The sequence below is a fragment of the Eptesicus fuscus genome, chromosome 19, assembly GCF_027574615.1.
Source record: "Eptesicus fuscus isolate TK198812 chromosome 19, DD_ASM_mEF_20220401, whole genome shotgun sequence".
NCBI classification, from domain to species: Eukaryota; Metazoa; Chordata; class Mammalia; order Chiroptera; family Vespertilionidae; genus Eptesicus; species Eptesicus fuscus.
In genome coordinates, this window is record NC_072491.1 from 27,728,771 (window position 1) to 27,747,306 (window position 18,536).

Sequence of the window (18,536 nt, forward strand, 5' to 3'; positions counted from 1 at the left end):
TGAAACAATAATCAGAATAGTCACATAAAACATAGTTTAAATAAACATATATTTCACAGTACCTTGCACACATCAGGTATTCAATAAAAATTAGTTGTGTCCCACTATTCTTTACATTGTACTCACATAATACCCATACCTACAAACACGTACAAATGTAGAATCACACTCACATATTCCTAATTCAGACTGAACATGTTTAAGGGTCCTCACACTATTGTATTTTATTTTTCAACATATATATCTTAAATCTAAAATTATTTATCATGTCTCACCATTTAGTGGGTTGGGCTTGCTGAGTGATTGCTTTGCTGGGGTCAGCTGGGGTCACATATGTGACTACAGTCATCTGGTTGTTTACCTGGACTGGATGGCCCAGGAAGGCTTCACTCTCATGTCTGGTTGGTGCTGTGGTCTGGCCTCTCTCTCCACAGGGTCTCAGTGGGTCAAGAATGCAGATGCAAAAATTACAAGGCCTCTTGAGAAGTTGTACAAAATAATTTCCACTGTTTTCTCTGGGTCAAAGCATATTATAAGGCCAGCCCAAGTCAAGGGTTGGGAAAATAGACTCCTTGTGGGGAGGAATTGCAAAGAACTTGAGGCCAATTTTAATCCACCAAATTCTTATAGCTGGATTTAAGACCAAGTCCTAAAGAGCTTCCATTCAGTCTTGGAGAAGTATGTATCACAATATAAGAGAAGCTTAATGACAGCCTGAGTGAGCCAAGGAAACTCTTTAAAAAGAGAATATTCTCCTGCTCATTAATCATTATGAAAATATTGTGTTGTGTTGGGTACACCACACATATGGAGCTATCTCCTTAGCTTTTTCATCCCACCAACCTGGTTTCCTTTTAAACTCCCTTACTTTGCTTTATGTATAGATATGTGTATGCTCATATACATAAAACTATATAAACATATGTATTATTTACATATAAGCATGCTGTTAGTCACAAAATGTATATAAATATATTTCCATGATGAAAAATATTTTAAAGTTTCAATCCAACTTCTTTATTGTGATTACATAAGAGAGGAAAGTAATTTATATAAATATAGCCGGAAAGCCTTTCAAAAATTCCTGATGGCACAGTTTTTGGCATCTCCTGTTGTTAGTTGATATGTTATGTGTAATAAAGACCACACAAGATTTCTCTCTCTATATTTTTGAACATTTACAAAAAATAAACAAAGAAAAGTTTGGAAACTTTTTTTCAAACTTCCTAGTTTCACCTGCCATGGCCCTATATCTGTCTTCTTCAACTTCATGGTATCCCTAAGTGCTACCTCAAAATACTTTAATCTGCATATACTTTCCTTAAGAGTCGGGTAAGTAATCCTATTAGGCTAGAGATCATCATAACTTACCGTGAGATATAGAAGGGTGTGAACAGAAGATTAACAAAGAATAGAGGTTATTTTTAGTGATCAATTATAAGGATTAAAAATCATTGACAAAGAGAGAGTTTTAAAGAATGATGGAATAATCAAATCAATGAATTATGAGTTGTATATATCACAAACTACATATATCAAAATACCACAGTTCATTGTGTGGATTCCTTCAGTCTCTAGGGCTGCAGTGGTAACATAAGACCATTCTCTGAATCCAGACTATCCTCTACTTTGATAAATAAAGTTTTATTGTAACGCATTCATCTATTAATGCATTTTCTACTGTGGCTTTTGCTCTACAGTGGGGGTCAGAATAGAGGCCAACCTCAAACATCTACTCTCTGCCTCTTTATAGCAATGTTTACTGATCCCTGCCCCAGGGTATTAGATGTCCTCTGGCTAGGTCACTGAGGACAAGGAGTAGCAACTGAAGATAGGAGATGTTTGTGGTTTACTGGGCAGAATATTTTTATCAGGACATTATCAAATGTTTGGGGTTTGAATCTTGGTTGGTCATGTGCTAGCTGTACAACTCTGGACAAGCTATTTAACCATGGGTTCTTCTGTTCCAACGTCCCTGGGACCTCTATTTCTGACCTCTGAATAAAAGATAATATACATTCTTCCACACCTGCCTGAAGTGTAAAGATGCAATACATAGGTGAATTGCTATTAATTATGGAATTCATTTAGTACCATTGACCAAAGTATTTGTATTCCTTTAGCCTCCTCTAAGCTTTGTACAATTGCAGTTCTCTGACTTCCTGAAGTAAGGTATGACTGTAGAACTTGCTTTGCCCATTGAAACGACAATCAAAGTAATGTGTGTCACTTTGCAGGAAGAGCCATTTGGAAGGATCTTGGAACATAGCTAAGAAGTAAGACAATCCAAATTAAGTGTTTAGTTAATAAAAATTTATCAGTATCAATATTGCTTTATGATTTGTGACAAATATACCATAGTAGTGTCTAATGTTAACAGTAGGGTTTATGTTAATTCTGTTCTATTTTTGCAAATTTTCTGTAAATTGAAAACTATTCTAAAATAAAAAAAATATTTTTAAATTATCTACACAAGAATTCCTAGGGACTCTTACATTTTCTCAACAAACAGGGCTTTCAAGGTCATGTCAAGGCTTAGAATAAAATGTTTCCTTTTCTGTTCACATGTGTGTCAGTTTTATTAAGTCAATAATGCATTAATTCATTCAAACAAATAGCTGCCTTTAACAGACCACATACTAAACACCATTCCAGATATGGAAGACATGTTGATAAACATTTCAGACTTCAATCAAATTTTATATATTCTCTTTAATAAAAATAATTCATGGATTATTGTAAATTGTACTTGTTTTTCTTATACCACCATTACTATAAATTATTTAAAGAGTAAAATCATCAGTTTTAGAGGATATACTGATTGAGTTCAGTCATATCTATAAGAGACATATTTTTAGATTTTCTTCTTGCCAAAAGGTATGGAGATAAACCTCAACTGGTCATCTTGGCTCAAAAGCAGAACACAGGGGTGATTGTTAAGAGACGAGGATGTAATGCAGAAGAAGAGAGAGCAGCACTGTGCAGTGGGCACACATTGGTGCAATTCCCTGGCGATAAGTGATTGGCAGCAGACATGGTCTAAATGCATTGAAGACAGAACCTCCTTAAACTTTGTGAATTTTAAACAGAGAGCCCAGAGTAGCTAAAGACAGGGAATGATGACTGAACTTTGGATGATTGCAAGTTAAGGGATTGAGTATTCTCTGTAATCCTTTGGTATGTGCTCTAATACAATGCAAAAACAATTGATGCTTAAAGAAATGTAGCAGAATGTGCAAAGTAGAAAAGAACAGGGTTTCGGTTCTTAGTGCTGAGCTATTTGAAATTGTTACTTCTATGTGTTATTTATACTTTGTTTTGTGAATACACACATTTAGGTTAACTCAGTAAACATTAAAATCCTCAATACATAGTGTGAAGTTCAGTCAGTCTAAAGAAAAAAAAATCTCTTCGTGAAGTATTCTGTATATATGCAGGCTAGTTGAAACATCTGGCAGTTTTTTTTCCAAGCTGTAATTTAGGTTTGCCAGATAGTGTGCTAAGTGGTTTATATGCATTCTCACAACAGCACTAAGACTTTATAATTACTATTATTCCCACTGACAAATGAGGGACCTGGTTCATATAAGTGAAATAAGCTGACAAATATAATGAGGCAAATTAGCATTGGATATAGATGCAAACCCATCTTCCTAACAGATACAAATAAGATTCTGATTATCAGAATAGGCAAAATTATATCCTATAGAATCCTATTTTACTCCTAATTATTCCTGCATGGTGTAATATAAATAAAATACATATGTTCTCACCAGTGAAACTCATCAAGATGAGCTAGTTAGAAACAGAGTGGGCGTCTGATTCTTTGCTGGGGTTTCTTGTGAAACTTTAATGTCTAACCTAGAAGGCATGGGGTAGGGCAGGAAGCAATGACTGGACCAAAAAAGTACTTCCTTGAGAGATAGCAAATACCATTGACTTAGCAGAATGATGTCTTCGTCATTCATCAGGAGATAAATGTATTTATTTCATCTTGTTTTCACAATCTATTATCTGTGTTATCCTTTCTCTTCTGCAGCTTACTGAATGTTTGATACTTTATATTGTAATATATCAAACATTAAAAAGCATATAGAACACATTTGGATGGTTAAATAATAAAACAAATAACTGTGTAGCCACTTCCTAACCACCAGTTTTGTAACCATCAAGTGATCTTTACCCATTTCTTTTCCTCTCTGCAAGAGCTACCCTTAATCCTGAATTTTGTTTCAATCAATCCCTTGTTTCTCTCTAGTTGTACCTCCTACTTATGCATTTGCATTTAATGAATTATGTAGTTTAGGCTAGTATTTTCACCTTTTATGTAGCTAGGATAATTACATCCGCTTATTTTATCTATCATTATATTTTTGAGATTCATCCCTGTTGGTAATGGATGAATCCTTGTTTCCTGTGGGTACTATTTCATCTCATGAATACTTCACAGTTTATTCACTCAATTAGCTGGGCTGAGCATTTAAGGTCTTTCCCAATATGTTACTAATATTGGCACTGTTTGCTAGGGCTATCCTAGTGCCTGCCTCTTGATCCAGGGCACCTATGCAAATTTACATAGGATATGCATCCAAGAGAGGAACTGCTGTGTGTTAATAGCATGAACATGTTGAAATTTACTGGAGAACTCCATTCTGCCCGCCCCCCCCCCAAAGTAGTTGTACCAATTTATACTCCCATTGGCAGTGGATAATAGTCCCTATTGCAGCTCACTCTCACCAACATTTTACATAACCCAGCTGCACAATTTTACCAAACTGGTCTGTGCAAAACACCAGCTTAATGATTACATTTGTATTTATCCCATAATGCAATTGAGCAACATTCCATATGTTTATGACCATTTGTGTTCCTACTTCTAAGAAATATCCATCTGTGTCTTTTCTCTTTTTATTATATTTTTATTTCTTTCTCTTTTATAAGTAGGGATTCTTTATATACTTTAGATCTAAACTATGTTAAAAATATCTTCTTCCTTTGCTCAGCTTATCTTTTTGACTCTCTCTGAGGTATCTTTTAATGATTAAGAGTTTCTGTTTTTAATTTTAATGTGGTTTAATTCCTCAGAATTTTCCCTTATGTTTTATATTTTCATGTCCATTATAATTCCTTTAAATATCACTTCAGGGCGGTTGTTTCTGGCTTGTTGAACTGTGTTCCTCTATCATGTAGGTGGTATTTATACCACTGGAGCCAACCTCAACTCAGTCTTCAAGTTTTAATCCTTCTCAAAAGTTGTTCTGGCCTTCACTTTCCTGTCTGAACCTTCTTGGTAAGACATTAACATAACTGATTAAAACATATTCTAGATACTCCCCAAATCAAAATAAGAATTGCTGCATATTGTCTTAAATACCAGCTTCTTCCCACCAACACACATTTGGCATAATTCCTGAAAGGTCTGAAACTTCAGGGTTCTCTCTGCTTGTTGAATGATTATAGTCTGAAATCATAATAATCAGGTTCTGTGAGTTTCTTCATCTCATCTTTGAGGAAATAATATATATATATGAGAGAGAGAGAGGAGATTTATTTTTTTTCTAACCCTACATAGAGATACATTTCTTTTTGTAACCAGAACTACATCGAGATGCAGTCATGTACTCTGATTTTTAAACACTCTTGAATGATTTGTCTACCTTATAAATGGTGCAATTAAAGATATTTTTAGGTTTCTATTCAGCCATGCAATGTGGCTCTTGGCCCAGGCTTGCTCTTAACCACAAAACCTCCCACCAAACAATAAATGTATGGAGAAATTTGCAATGCTCGTTATATATAAAATCTTCTGAATATTGTTTTATTGTTATGAAGTGACAAGCAGTATTCCGGGGAAATCTTTGGATTGAAATTTAGGAGATGTGTAGTCTAACCTTAACTCTCACGTGAGAATCACTCTCTGTGCCTCAGTCTCCTCTCTTACCAAATGAAGGTATTGAGCTAACAATTGCAAAGTCTTTTTGTTGCCGCTGCTGCTGTTGTTTTTACTTAAACATCTATGTGCTGTTTTAACACTGTTTCTGGAAGGAAAGATCCCACTTTCTCATTTGGTCAGTCAGTATATGTCCTTCTGATTGGTTATGCAGATTTATCGAAGGAGGAGGGGGCAGGAAAGCCCCCAAAATCCCTGGTATTTTCAGATAGGATTGGAAGTAGTTCAACAGGTGACTAAATATAACCAAATATGGTATCTTACTCTATATACTGACCTTCTTTACTACCACAGAAGGAAATAAACTCAATTCTGTACTTTCCAACAATATTTTCATGACTTACCAGTGAGCTCAGACAAAACTTACAGTACTATATGAATATACACTGGCCTTGACTATATATTGGCACACCAAATTTTAGATTCACTTTCCAGAAAGAAATTATTTTGATTAAAACATGTTTGAACTTAGACCTTTTCAATAAATATTTTTATTCTTTTCCTTTCCACACAGATAAATAAAACAAATCTCAAGTACAAGACAGAAAGATAATTCTTAAAGTTATTTTTGCTGCATGGAAAGTACAGTGTGAATCAACATGTGAGCATTTACTATGGAATAAGAACTCCAATAACTGCTCTAGTTGTTCATCTAAAATTTTTTTTATTGATTAATTTATGAGAAATGTGTTGGGCTAACTCTTGTTCCAGCTGTTATAAAACTTAAACTCTAATGGGAAACAAAGGCAATAACAGTTTTAGTAGGCATTATCGCTCAGTCTGGAGGTGTCTAAGAAATATAACTTCATTTCAATAGCTTAATATTTGTTTCTAAGTCCCCATTCTCTTGAAAGAAAACCTTAGTCCTTCTGAAGATTTTCTGTCTCTGGAGTTAGGCCACTGCTCTTGGGTCATTGTAGAGATGCCACTATGGCCCTTGGCCTTAATTTAGGTAGCCCAGGATTACCCTTGTCTGGGTCTCATGGCTGGTTCAGGTCCTGTAGTTTTCTCTGTTGTTTCTGTGCTATGTTTGGGGCAAAGTGATCTTTTACTAGAGTTCCTATTCCCCAAATCATCCTGCACAATCATTTCGTCTGTTGGGTCTTTTCTGTTAGGAAGTGGTGCCCAGACATCTCTTCCTCCTGCTACTCTCTTTCTCCGCATGGCCTGACCGGTAGGTAAGGTGGATGAAATTTCTTCCTATTCTTAGAGAACCTTTTCTCACTTTTTGTTTACAGCCAAGACACTGAACATGAAAAGATCATGTTTAAACCTGAGATCTAAAGAAAGAGAAGGATCTGGTTACATACAGATTCAGAGAAAAACATTTTTGAGTGGGTTCAGCATAGCCTGGGTGTGTTTCATTTACTATTCTAAATATAGTACTTCAACCACTTTTCCCTATAATGCCAGGAGATAGGCACTTCTGATTTCATTGATAAAAATTAAAGTTCACATGGATAGGTAATGCCAAAAGTCAGCTAATATATAAAAAATAATTTTAATTATGGTACCTCAAGGTTGAAAAGAAAAATATATGGGATAGGATATTCTGGGGTTCCTGAGCTTGGAGGATAGGAAGAGATGCCCTGAGCAATTGATGTATAAGTCCTGAAGAATAAGAAAAAAAAAAAGCAGCTAAGTTAAAAGTTGGAAGAAAGGCTTCAGGTTAATAAGATATTGGCTGTGAAAACCCTTATATAACAAAAAGAAAAAAATTTCATAAACCAAATGAATACTAGAGTTACAACATTGAACATACATGCAGGGTCTACATTCAATAGGGTTATGGAATAAGCTGTGGAAGAAGGGATCATCTGAGTCATTGGCAGCATTAGAAACACTATGTTCCTTCACAGTTGCATCTGGGAAACTCCAACCTCCTTACTGCCAGGTGGCTAATGTCATCTAAGTATTCAGTTTGGTACCTGTGAGTTAACATTGTTGTTAGAAGGGGATAGCTTGCAGTAAACCTTGACATCAGTTCTGAGAGATCTCCCCAGCTCTCTAGTCCAAATTTTAATGAATCTAAATTAGTTGGGGTTCTTGGTAAAATGTACAGCCTCACATAGTAGATCTGGGTTCAATACTGAGATATGCTGCTTAACATAGCTAACCAGCTCCTAGGTAATGCCAACATGGCCAGTCTGTGGACCACCCTTTGAGGAGCCAGACTCTAGTCAACACAGTATATTAGTGACCTGCTACAACTGTAGGTAAAGCTGATATTGAAGTAATATTTTGACTCCATAATTCTTGTGAGCCCATTATGGAAATTAAATAAATCACAGATAAAGTTCAAGAGGTTTAAATCTGATAGGAACCTTACAAATTGTCTAATAGATTAACTGAAATAAATAAGGATGACATCACCTAATCAGTAACAGGTCATTCCTGTGCACTGCCTTTGTGTTCTAGACTGTCACTAGTGATTCAAGAAGGCTAAATACCTTGGGAAGGGATTATCAAATTGTATGAGGAAAAAAGGACTAATGACACCCATGGCAGTTTCTGTAGAGCTGATTATAAATGTAGAAACATTACAGCAATATGTTTATAACATTTTTGCATATTCCACTCTGATTATAAAGACCTCAGTGTATCATTTTTTTTATGATAAAAATCTCATTTAAGAAAAGAGATATGACATACCCACTTTCCTGTTTTGGCAAGCCACCCATACTGCTGTCTATTAGAGAAGGAAATTTAACATGAGATAACAAGTCTTCACATAGCCATGCATAGCTGTCAGATTCTTTCTCATACACACCCTTTTGGTGGCTTGAGTATAACACAGCCTCAAGCTCTCTATCACTCTGCCCCTTAATTAGATGGGAAAATTGACTTGCTCATAAGAGATAGTACAAGATCTTACATGAGATGTGTTTGTGTATACCTACAAATCTACATATCAATATATTCATCTATCTAAAAATTTTTAGAAGACTCTGGAATCTGAATTAGATCATGAGAAATCAAGAGAGTTGACTGGGAGATTTTTCAGGACTGGATTAGGGAAAAGGAATTTTTCTAAGGGACTTTTATAGGAGAGTCAGATATATGGTTGAGTCTGTTTTTTTCCCAGAGAGTGGCTGAGGAAATAAAGTCCTCACTACTCAAGTCTATTCAGAATGGTCCTCAGCTTTGGTTACTTAAAAAAGATCTGATCTAAGGACTGTGATTTCAAAGTGCAGGAAAGGGAACTTGTTTCCCAATACTTCCTCTCCTATTACTAATGCTAACCTTTCATCTCACGTTAAGAAACAAATTACAGATGCTAACACCCCTGATGATAGCTGACTTATTTTACTTCAAAGAATCAATTTAAATTAGTATTTCTGAATCTATCAAGGAGTACAATGTGCCCATTACTGTACTAGCTGTCACAGAATACGAGTCACTAACATATGCTCTTAGCCTTGGTTCTCCAAAGCCAAAACTCAAGGCAAGGGTAAGAGCACTAACCTCACATTTGGGGGCAGTGTTCAAGCTCAGTTGATGTGCATTAAAAATAAAAATAGAATTGAGGCAGGAAAAGATGAGAAACAATTCACTGAGTTACTCTGTGGACCACTTCTTTACTCTGAGACTCAAAGAGAAATCATTGGATGCGACAAATATTGTTTTCTAGTACACAGTGCTTTCCCCACAAGGGCATCTCAGAGTGGTTCACAGAAGGAAGAAGGAGGAAGAATTGACCTGCCTGGCTCCCTCCCATCTCCTGCTTCACATCAATCACATAGGATTTATCTGATGGAGGTATGACTTCTTCACACATTCAGCTCATATCATCTTATCCCTCAGCCACCACTCAGTAAGGCAGATAACATGTTCCCTAGAATGACATTTTGTCCCACTCCAAAGAAGAGCATGTAGCATGAATAGAGCTCAGCCTGAGGCTTCAAATTAGACTGCATCCAGTAGACTCATGATGCTCCGTTAGGGTGGTGGACCAAGAGGCAAGAATAACAGTCTCATCTGGGAGGCAGGTGATATATTGGGAAAAGGAAGCAGTAAGGGCATCTGACGTGGAGCAAAGGGCTTGTGTGTAACACAGTGGGCTCCTTACTGTACCACGTTATGTATACTATATTATGAGATATCTTTTTTATTTATCTAGCTATCTATGTATCTATTCATTTATTTATTCCTTTATCCTGAGAGAATGAAGATACAGTATCTTAACTCCTTCCAAAAAAAAAAAAAAAGGAAAATTATAAGCCCAATCAGATACAGAACTTCCTTCAATGTGTTAGCTAGTTATCATGTTCTAGAGCTCTTAGGTGACAAGATACTCCAAAGAGCTACAGTGTCTGCTATGTATCTTTAGGAATAAGTGGGAATAAAGATCAAGGTGTGATTTAAGAAAGTGTCTAGAATCCAGTGACCCAAGGCGCTGTGAACACTCTGGCTATGTGATGGCACCAAAGCTCTATGAGCCTCACAATATTCATCATTCATGTAAAATGGGGATATGAGACCTAACTGATCATGTGGTTGGGTTCCCACTGACCATGGAAACAAAAGTATTTGAATACTTAAAAACATTATAAACATGCAAGAGACTAACTTGGTTAAATCAACTCTGCTGGATTTCCCTCTCACTGGCTCCCAGACATCTCTTCATTTAAGAACAAACCATGACTTGTTCGATGAGGGCATTGCTTAGAATAAATGGGATTAATGTGAGGTTACTGCTAATGTTCAGAAATATCCATATTATGGAGGCCATATCACTTTGACTGGACAGGGGACTCACCCTCCTGAATGGAGACATCATTTTTGCTGTCAATGTTCTGGATAAAGGTAGAATCCTCAAATAGGAAACTGGCTCTAAGATGTCAAACTATTCAGTGGCCACTGGCAGGAAAATAGGGAAACATTGAGGTATTTAAATGTCCAGGAATATGTTCCCTTGTCCTAGGAAACTAGGCTCTGCCATGCAGAAGATGACCAGAACCTAAGACGTAGGGCTAGATCAGACAGAAGATGACATGCCTCAGACTAAAGTAAAGGTATTTATGCTCATAAGACTCTTTGGCTTGTCTTTTCTATAGTTATCATCCCTTTCGGTGCTGTCCTAAGAAAAATAAAGTTTGGTTACAATAATTGGTCCACAAGAACAGAAGACAAGCTGTAGTAAGACAGACAAATTATAGAGATACACACATCTTCCTTGCTTCTAATACACACAAGCTTATCTCTCAAAGCTGGAGTAAAGTTTATCCTGCTAAGGGGTAAGCCCTGTACTATCTGGAAGACAGAATCAGGAGCCCACTGAAAGCTCCTTCCTTTCCCTTCTGAATAGAAAGACAACCCTCATGGCATCAACCTTAGCCTTTTACAAGAATTTTATCTCATAAAGGCAGTAGAGAAGTTTGTTTTGGGCCCTCGCCATAGACTGAAACATAATTACCTCACCGGATAAGCCATTGTATACTTGCCAGGAAGTCATATAAAGGATAGCAGTCAAAGGGCAAAGAAAGATGTGTCGTATTTTTTTCCTCTACGTACAGCAGAGTTGGAAAGATATCTATGGATTGGGGCCCAAAAGTGGTGAAGTTCTGGTCAGGGCAGTCTGATGTCAAATTGTGAAATCATGATTCCACTTCACATTTTTAAAATCCACAGAACATTTGTGTAATCTCACCCAGAGCCCACCATAGCATGTCATGGTTTCCATTTTTCAGAGCAGTGAACCAAAGCTAAGGATGACTTATGAAAGTCATATAATTGACTTGCCAAAGTAATATATATATACCTCTTACAGATAGAGCCAGAACAAGATCCCACGCCTTCTGATTCTGGGGCATATATGACTTTCATATTTGTAACAACTATTTCTACAGTAGTGACTGGATGGACGATGAGAGATAAGACCAAAATCTGGGTAGGCACTTAATATAAACCTTTCCCTAATGTTCCCTTCGAGATTAACAAAGGGTACATGCTCCAAGCAATCTTTCTCCACGGAATAGAAACTGTGACACATCTGAAAGAAAATAGAGCACAAAAAACCTGTAACAGAAATCCCCACACTGACACTGAATCCAGAACCCCTATTGCCCATGGTTGAAACCCTTGCCTAGAATAGATTAGAGATACCATGTCATCACACTCCCCCTGTTTCTAGATCCCCATATATAAAGCAGGGAGTGAGGAGATCTGGGGAAATGTGCTGCTTTCAGATTCCCTTTTCCATTTGAAATGAATGCACAAGTCTGTACTGGATGAGCTGTGAGAGATCAAGGTGAGGAACTGGGAAAGGGAATGTGTTATTTTTCAGCCACAGCAAGTTCAGCTATTGGCTGCCGTCTGCTGGAGCCCTGCTACAATCTGAGCTGTGCTGATGTGTTGACATACTGCATGCCCATGAAGCTTTTCCTGACACCTGGTAAGGATATGGGAAGCACAGCAGAGGAACAGGAAGCTGTCCATGAATTAGATTTGAGGCAGTGCTTGACTGTGCAGTGTTTCGCAGAAAAGTCCTAGATGCCACGCAAAGACTCTTTAAGGACCCTTGGCTCTGGCTTAAAACCAAGCAGCAAAGGGTGCAAAGGTTTTATGAGTAGTTGGAGTAGAAAAAAACAAAACAAAACAAAACAAAAACAACAACAACAAAAAACATCTGGCAGATTCAGCACCCACAGAATCTCAGAACAATGTCTGTTAACCAGATAATTTCAAAACAGATGCTAGCTCTGGCAGGGACTAAAGCCAATGACATCTTGCTCCCCTCTTTCAAGTTCTTCACCTGTCTCTGGAAAGGGAGTTCACTGAGTTTATCAATCTTGTTGAGTTGGGATGAACAAATTCATGTTTTTATTTTAATTTTATTTTAAAGAAAATCATACTTGGAACTTAGCATCAACAGTATAGAAGGTAATAAGTCAACTAAAACCAGCAACTCATTTTTTTAGGTGAGGAATTAGAGGCTCATAGGTGTGAAACTATTTACAAAGGGTCTAGACCAGCGATGTCCAACCTTTTTCATCTCATAAACTAATTACTAAAATTCTGCAGCATACTAAAACATATATTTATTTTTGCTGATCTGACCAAAATAGGTATAATTTTGATTAATTCACAATGGGTGGCTATTGTTGTGTTGGCTGTTGTCATTTTTTTTATTTGACAATCTAAGGGAAAAGAGGTCAGTGCCCCTGATAAATAATCAGGTATTATATGTTTTAAAAATTCTTGTGGCACACCAGTGTGCCATGGCACACGAGTTGAAAATTGCTGGTCCAGAGCGTTAGTGGTAGAACTAATATCCAGAGTTACTTGTACAGGGTGTTTCTTATGTACCAGGCACTGCAAAGCACTTCACAGAATGTTCTCTTAAAATCCCAAGATATGATATGAGCCAGTCATCCTTGACTCAGTTAATGTTGTAAGTTAGAATTTCACAGCATTCAATTTGCTGACTACTTTTCAAGGCAACAGAACTGGAGAGCTGTGATCCCATAATTGACTGGTCATGAAGTAAAATTAATAATTAAAAGAGTGAGAGAAACAGAGAAATCTCTCTCTCTCTGTCTCTCTCTCTCTCCCATCTCCCCTCTTCTCAACCCCACCCCTCTATTTTTCCAGGCATCCTCAAGCTAGCTGGCCTAAATAATCATTAAGTAAAAAACAAAAAAGCATATTCCAGATATTAAAATTAATTTTTCAACCTGCTTTGATATTTTTCCTACCTTCATTTCATTGAAAGCCTTCTAATTTTTATGTGATCGAAGATTACAATATCTTCCATTTTACAGCACTTCCTTATTTTAGTTCCCGAGTCATTCTTTGAAAGCATAGCCCATGTTGTATATAGCTCCTCCATTAAATAACTCTCCTAGGCTTGCCCTTCCCTCTATGATCGAGTGCATCATTCCAAGCCTGGTTTAGGACCCTTCATATGAACACTCATCCTTCTTCTCATCCTGATCTTGTACTGCCTGTGAATGGGAGAAGATAGTCAGCCTCTATGAACATTACTTTTTGGATTCACGTATCTCACCTTCTGATCTCTGAGTCTTTGCTTATCCTATTCTCTGTCAATACAGTAATGTCTAGTCCTTTCCCTAATTCCTCTTCCACCACCTCTTCCAGTGAAAATCACACACACATCAAGCAAACTGCAGCACAAATACCATCTCCCACAGGCAATGTTTCCTGTCTCATGTTACCAAGACAGTATTTGCTTTCTTCCCTCTGTGAATCCCCATAATACTTTTCCCCACTGATTAATTACTACAACTCAAGTTCCCCAAGAAGACGACTTTGGATATTAGTATAAAAGTGTGTTTTCTTTAATTTTAGATTTAATTGGTTGGAAAATATAGAACACTTCATGAATTTGCATGTCATCCTTGTGCAGAGACCATGCTAATCTCCCTTGTATTGTTCCAATTTTAGTATATATGCTGCCAAAGCAAGCACTGCAAGAAATTATATTGGAGAGTTCTGTAGGGATCCACAGATCTGCGGAAGTGAAGGGAGTGGGTTGTGCAAAGGAAATGTTGGGTGGCCTTGTTGTCTCTACAAGGGCCTTAGCCAACGGCATGAGGAGCTCCGGAGCTGTGATGGCTCTTCAGAATGGTTCTAAATTATTCCAACAAGGCCAAGGGCTTGACATCTCTCTCTCTACCAGTCATTGGAGGTGAGGACCTATGGCAAAGACCAAGGGCAGTAGCACATAAAGAGGATTATCTGTGAACTGTCAGCTGTCAACACTGCTGGGGGAATGAACACTTCTACCTAAAAAGGATGGAGGGCAGGGTGGAAACATGAATTGCACAGTACTGTCTCCTCTACATCAGATTCTAAGGAATTCGGCATCCTCTGCTTTGTAGGTTATGTCTTTACCTCCTGGAAACTAGAAAGTGTGTCCTAAATATTTCTTCAACTCCTTGAAGCTGTGACTACAGTCAATAAGAGACGCTGCATAAATAATTTGCTGAGATGAATTTATGTTGTGCCCTTTCACAGAACTTCTAACTTAAAGACATTAATGAGAAACATCAGACCCATGCAATCTCTATTTTACAGAGGAGAGAACTGGGCAGAGTGATGATTGGAGTTTGTCAATGAAACAATTAACTTAAAGTTTCAACAAACAAACCTATGTCTCAGGATTCTCAGGCCAGTTGTCTTAAAAAAAAAAAAAAAAGAATTACTCAATGCCCAGCTGGTGTGGCTCAGTAGTTGAGTGTTGACCCATAAACCAGGAGGTCACAGTTCAATTCCTGGTCAGGGCCCATGCCCAGGTTGGATTGGCAGGAGGCAGCCGATGGATGATTCTCTCTCATCATTAATGTTTCTATCTCTCTCCCCCTTTCCCTTCCCCTCTCTGAAATAGAAAGAAAAAAAGGAAGAAAGAAAGGAAGAAAGGAAGAAAGGAAGAAAGGAAGAAAGAAAGGAAGGAAGGAAGGAAGGAAGGAAGGAAGGAAGGAAGGAAGGAAGGAAGGAAGGAAGGAAGAAAAGTTACTCAATTAACCAAATACAAATAGTAGCTCAAAAAGGGCTTCAGTCAGGTCAAGAGTTAATAACCTCACTCCCTAAATTGCTTCTCAAAAATTCCTGCTTCTGGACCTCCCTGAGGTGCTTCAACTTGATAAGTTATTAGACTTCCTTTTGGCCCATATTCACATGAAAAGAGCCAGAATTGCAACTGCGATTTAAAACAACTTTGGCCCATTGCCCAGGTCTCATACTGTGAAGAGAGCAGAAGCCATCCTCCAAGAATCTTTAAAAAACCACTACGAGGGAGATGACCTGAAGTCATTTTCAGGAGACACAGTCATAAAAGCAGGTAAAGTAATAAAGAAACCTTTCTTTTAAGACAACAAGGTCTCCTTCCCTCTCCCACCTTTGCCGCCTGCTATACACATCCCGTAAGTACGCTTTACTCTTCCCCACCCTAAATCATGGAGCTAGTAGAGACAGTCACCTGTGACGGAGCCTATTTCTAGGAAAACACTGGCAAGCACCCTGCTGCCTGACTCCAGCCATGTGCATGAATCTATTTGTGTTGAACAGATGTGGCCTGTTAACAAGTTTTCTTGTTCACTGCTACATCTGAGAATCCCGGAAATTTGGGACAGAGAGCAGGTCTGTTTCGACTACCTGCAAAATCCACTTCTGAGCATCGTCACCTTGGCTAGTTACCTCGCTTTCTCTGGGTTTATTGGTATTGGGAGAGAAATATGCACCTAGAAATCATATATAAGCACCTGTGCCCTGGCCTTATCGATGGGGCTGGTAGAGCAGTTATATTCTTCTGTTCAATGTCAGGTCAGTGGTCCTTCAATGTGGCTTTTTCGATGTCATACATCTGATCAAAAGCCATCAAACACTCCTGATCATAAGTATAATACCAAATCCTTGGTCTAGACCTCATGACCCTCAACAGACTAATTTCAAACTGCTTTTTAAACTTCTCTTTCCAACTCCTCCTTTGCTCAGTACTGCATTCCAGCAAAAGCATCCTCTTGATTATTACATTAAAAGCATTTCCCAAGATTGCTAGTTCAGGTCCCCTCAAAACACCACGGTCCCGATTCTCCAAACCCTGGAAGAGCAATTGCAGAAACGCAAGTCTGTATTCAGTATTTTCCAACTCTACTCAATTTATCAATACATTTCCATTTCAATTAATTCATATGCTAGACTGGAGATGCTTATCACAATTCACATAGACCATATTCATACTTTGTTTTCACATAGATTACACACACACACCACACATGCACACCCTTCACATTTGCATAGATGCACAATTTTTAAATCTTATTTTTTATTACATTTTGCATTCAATACTTTTTTTGTATTAGTTTCAGATATACAGCACATTGAATAGATATTCATATAGATTACAAGGTGTTCCCTATAATAATTCAAATACCCACCGGGCACCATTGAGAGTTATTACAGAATTACTGAGTGTATTTCCTATGCTTTGTAACTACCAATTTGCAGGTTTTTGATGTTCTTTCATTCTTTTCCCTGCAGAGAAATCTATTTTTTATCTACATTATTTGAAATCTTACTAGCTGAAATCCTTTAAAGTTCCACTCAAATGCCCTCTCTTCCTTCAAGACTTCTGGGGCCCCTTTGTAATCCATATGTGGCTCACATCACTTTCTGCCTTGTATTATTATTTGTGCTCATATCTCATCCTGTCTCTATTGCATAGTAAGCTGGACCAGGGTAGGAGCCAGATGTCAACTTTTCTTCTGTTCCAACTACATCTGGCACGATTCCCTGGAGAAAGGCAATATTCAGTGAAGAACTGAAAAGGCATTAGGCCTATCTTCTAATAGTCACTGAAGTATATGACAAAACAAATCTGAGGTATACTTCAAAATATTTTTGTTACCTTTTTATTGAAGTTTACCATAGGCAAAATGTTCAACCATTAGGTACTGTATATAAGTTGAAAATCTGTAAAAAGTAATTAAAGGCATATAACCATCTCCAAGATAAATATATAGAACATGATTTATACTGCAGAAATAACTACCTCCCTCTGACCCACAGTCAACTCCCAAAAGTAATCACTATTCTGATTTCTATCACCTTTAATTTGTTTTGATCTTGCCCTAGCTGGTTTGGCTCAGTGAATAGAGCGTTGGCCTGAGGACTGAAGTGTCCCGGGTTCAATTCCGGTAGACATGCCCGGGTTGCAAGCTTGGTCCCCAGTAGGGGGCATGCAGGAGGCAGCCAATCAATGATGCTCTCTTATCATTGATGTTTCTAGCTCTCCCTCTCCCTTCCTCTCTGAAATCAATAAAATATACAGTATATTTTTAAAAAATTTGTTTTCATCAGTTTATATAAATGGAATCATATGGTATGAACTCTTATGTGTCTATTTTCAGTTTGATTTTTTTTTCCTCACTATTATGATTTTGGATTTATCCCTTTGGTTACCTTGTAGCCTAGTTCAATTTTTATTGCTAAATATTCTAATGTATGAATATATAATGATTTATTAATGTTGGTGAATATTTGGGCTACTTACAATTTGGTACAATTATGAGTGAAGCTGCTATGCACACGTGTACGTGTCCTTTGGTGCAATGTGTATACATTCTGTTACATATTTAGCAAGACCGGAAATTGCCATGCCATTGTGTATGCACACATTCAGCTTTAGTTGATATTACTGTACAGCTTCTTAAAGTGGTTTGATTGATTTGAAATACCATCAACATTGTAGTTGTAGTCAGAGATCCTGTTGCTTTCTTTTTTTATTTTCACCAACACTTGATATTGTCAGATTTTAAAAATTTTAGTCATTCAGCTAAGTGTGTAGGGGTAGGTTTGTATGGTTTTAATTTGCATTTCCATGATGATGAATAGTGATAAAGAAAACACATTTTCTTACGCTTTCTGGCCACTTGGTTAACCTTATTGGTGAAATGCTTATTTGCATCCTTTGACACGTTCTTAAATTGTATTGTTGTATTTGTCTTACTAGTTTGTAACGTTTATTTATATATTCTGGATACAATTTCTTTGTAAAATTTATACTAATATCTTTCTTTATTGTTTGCATTATTGTTTTCCTTAATGGTGTTTTGATGAATAAAGT

General features: G+C 37.3%; 1 non-coding gene across 1 annotated transcript; it reads right to left on the minus strand.

Moving 5' to 3' along the window:
- Window positions 1-14,273: 14,273 nt before the first annotated feature.
- On the minus strand, window positions 14,274-14,380 carry LOC114232143 (U6 spliceosomal RNA). The gene has a single exon (XR_003618190.2). It is a non-coding gene; the product is annotated as a U6 spliceosomal RNA (small nuclear RNA).
- Between the last annotated feature and the right edge of the window lie 4,156 nt (window positions 14,381-18,536).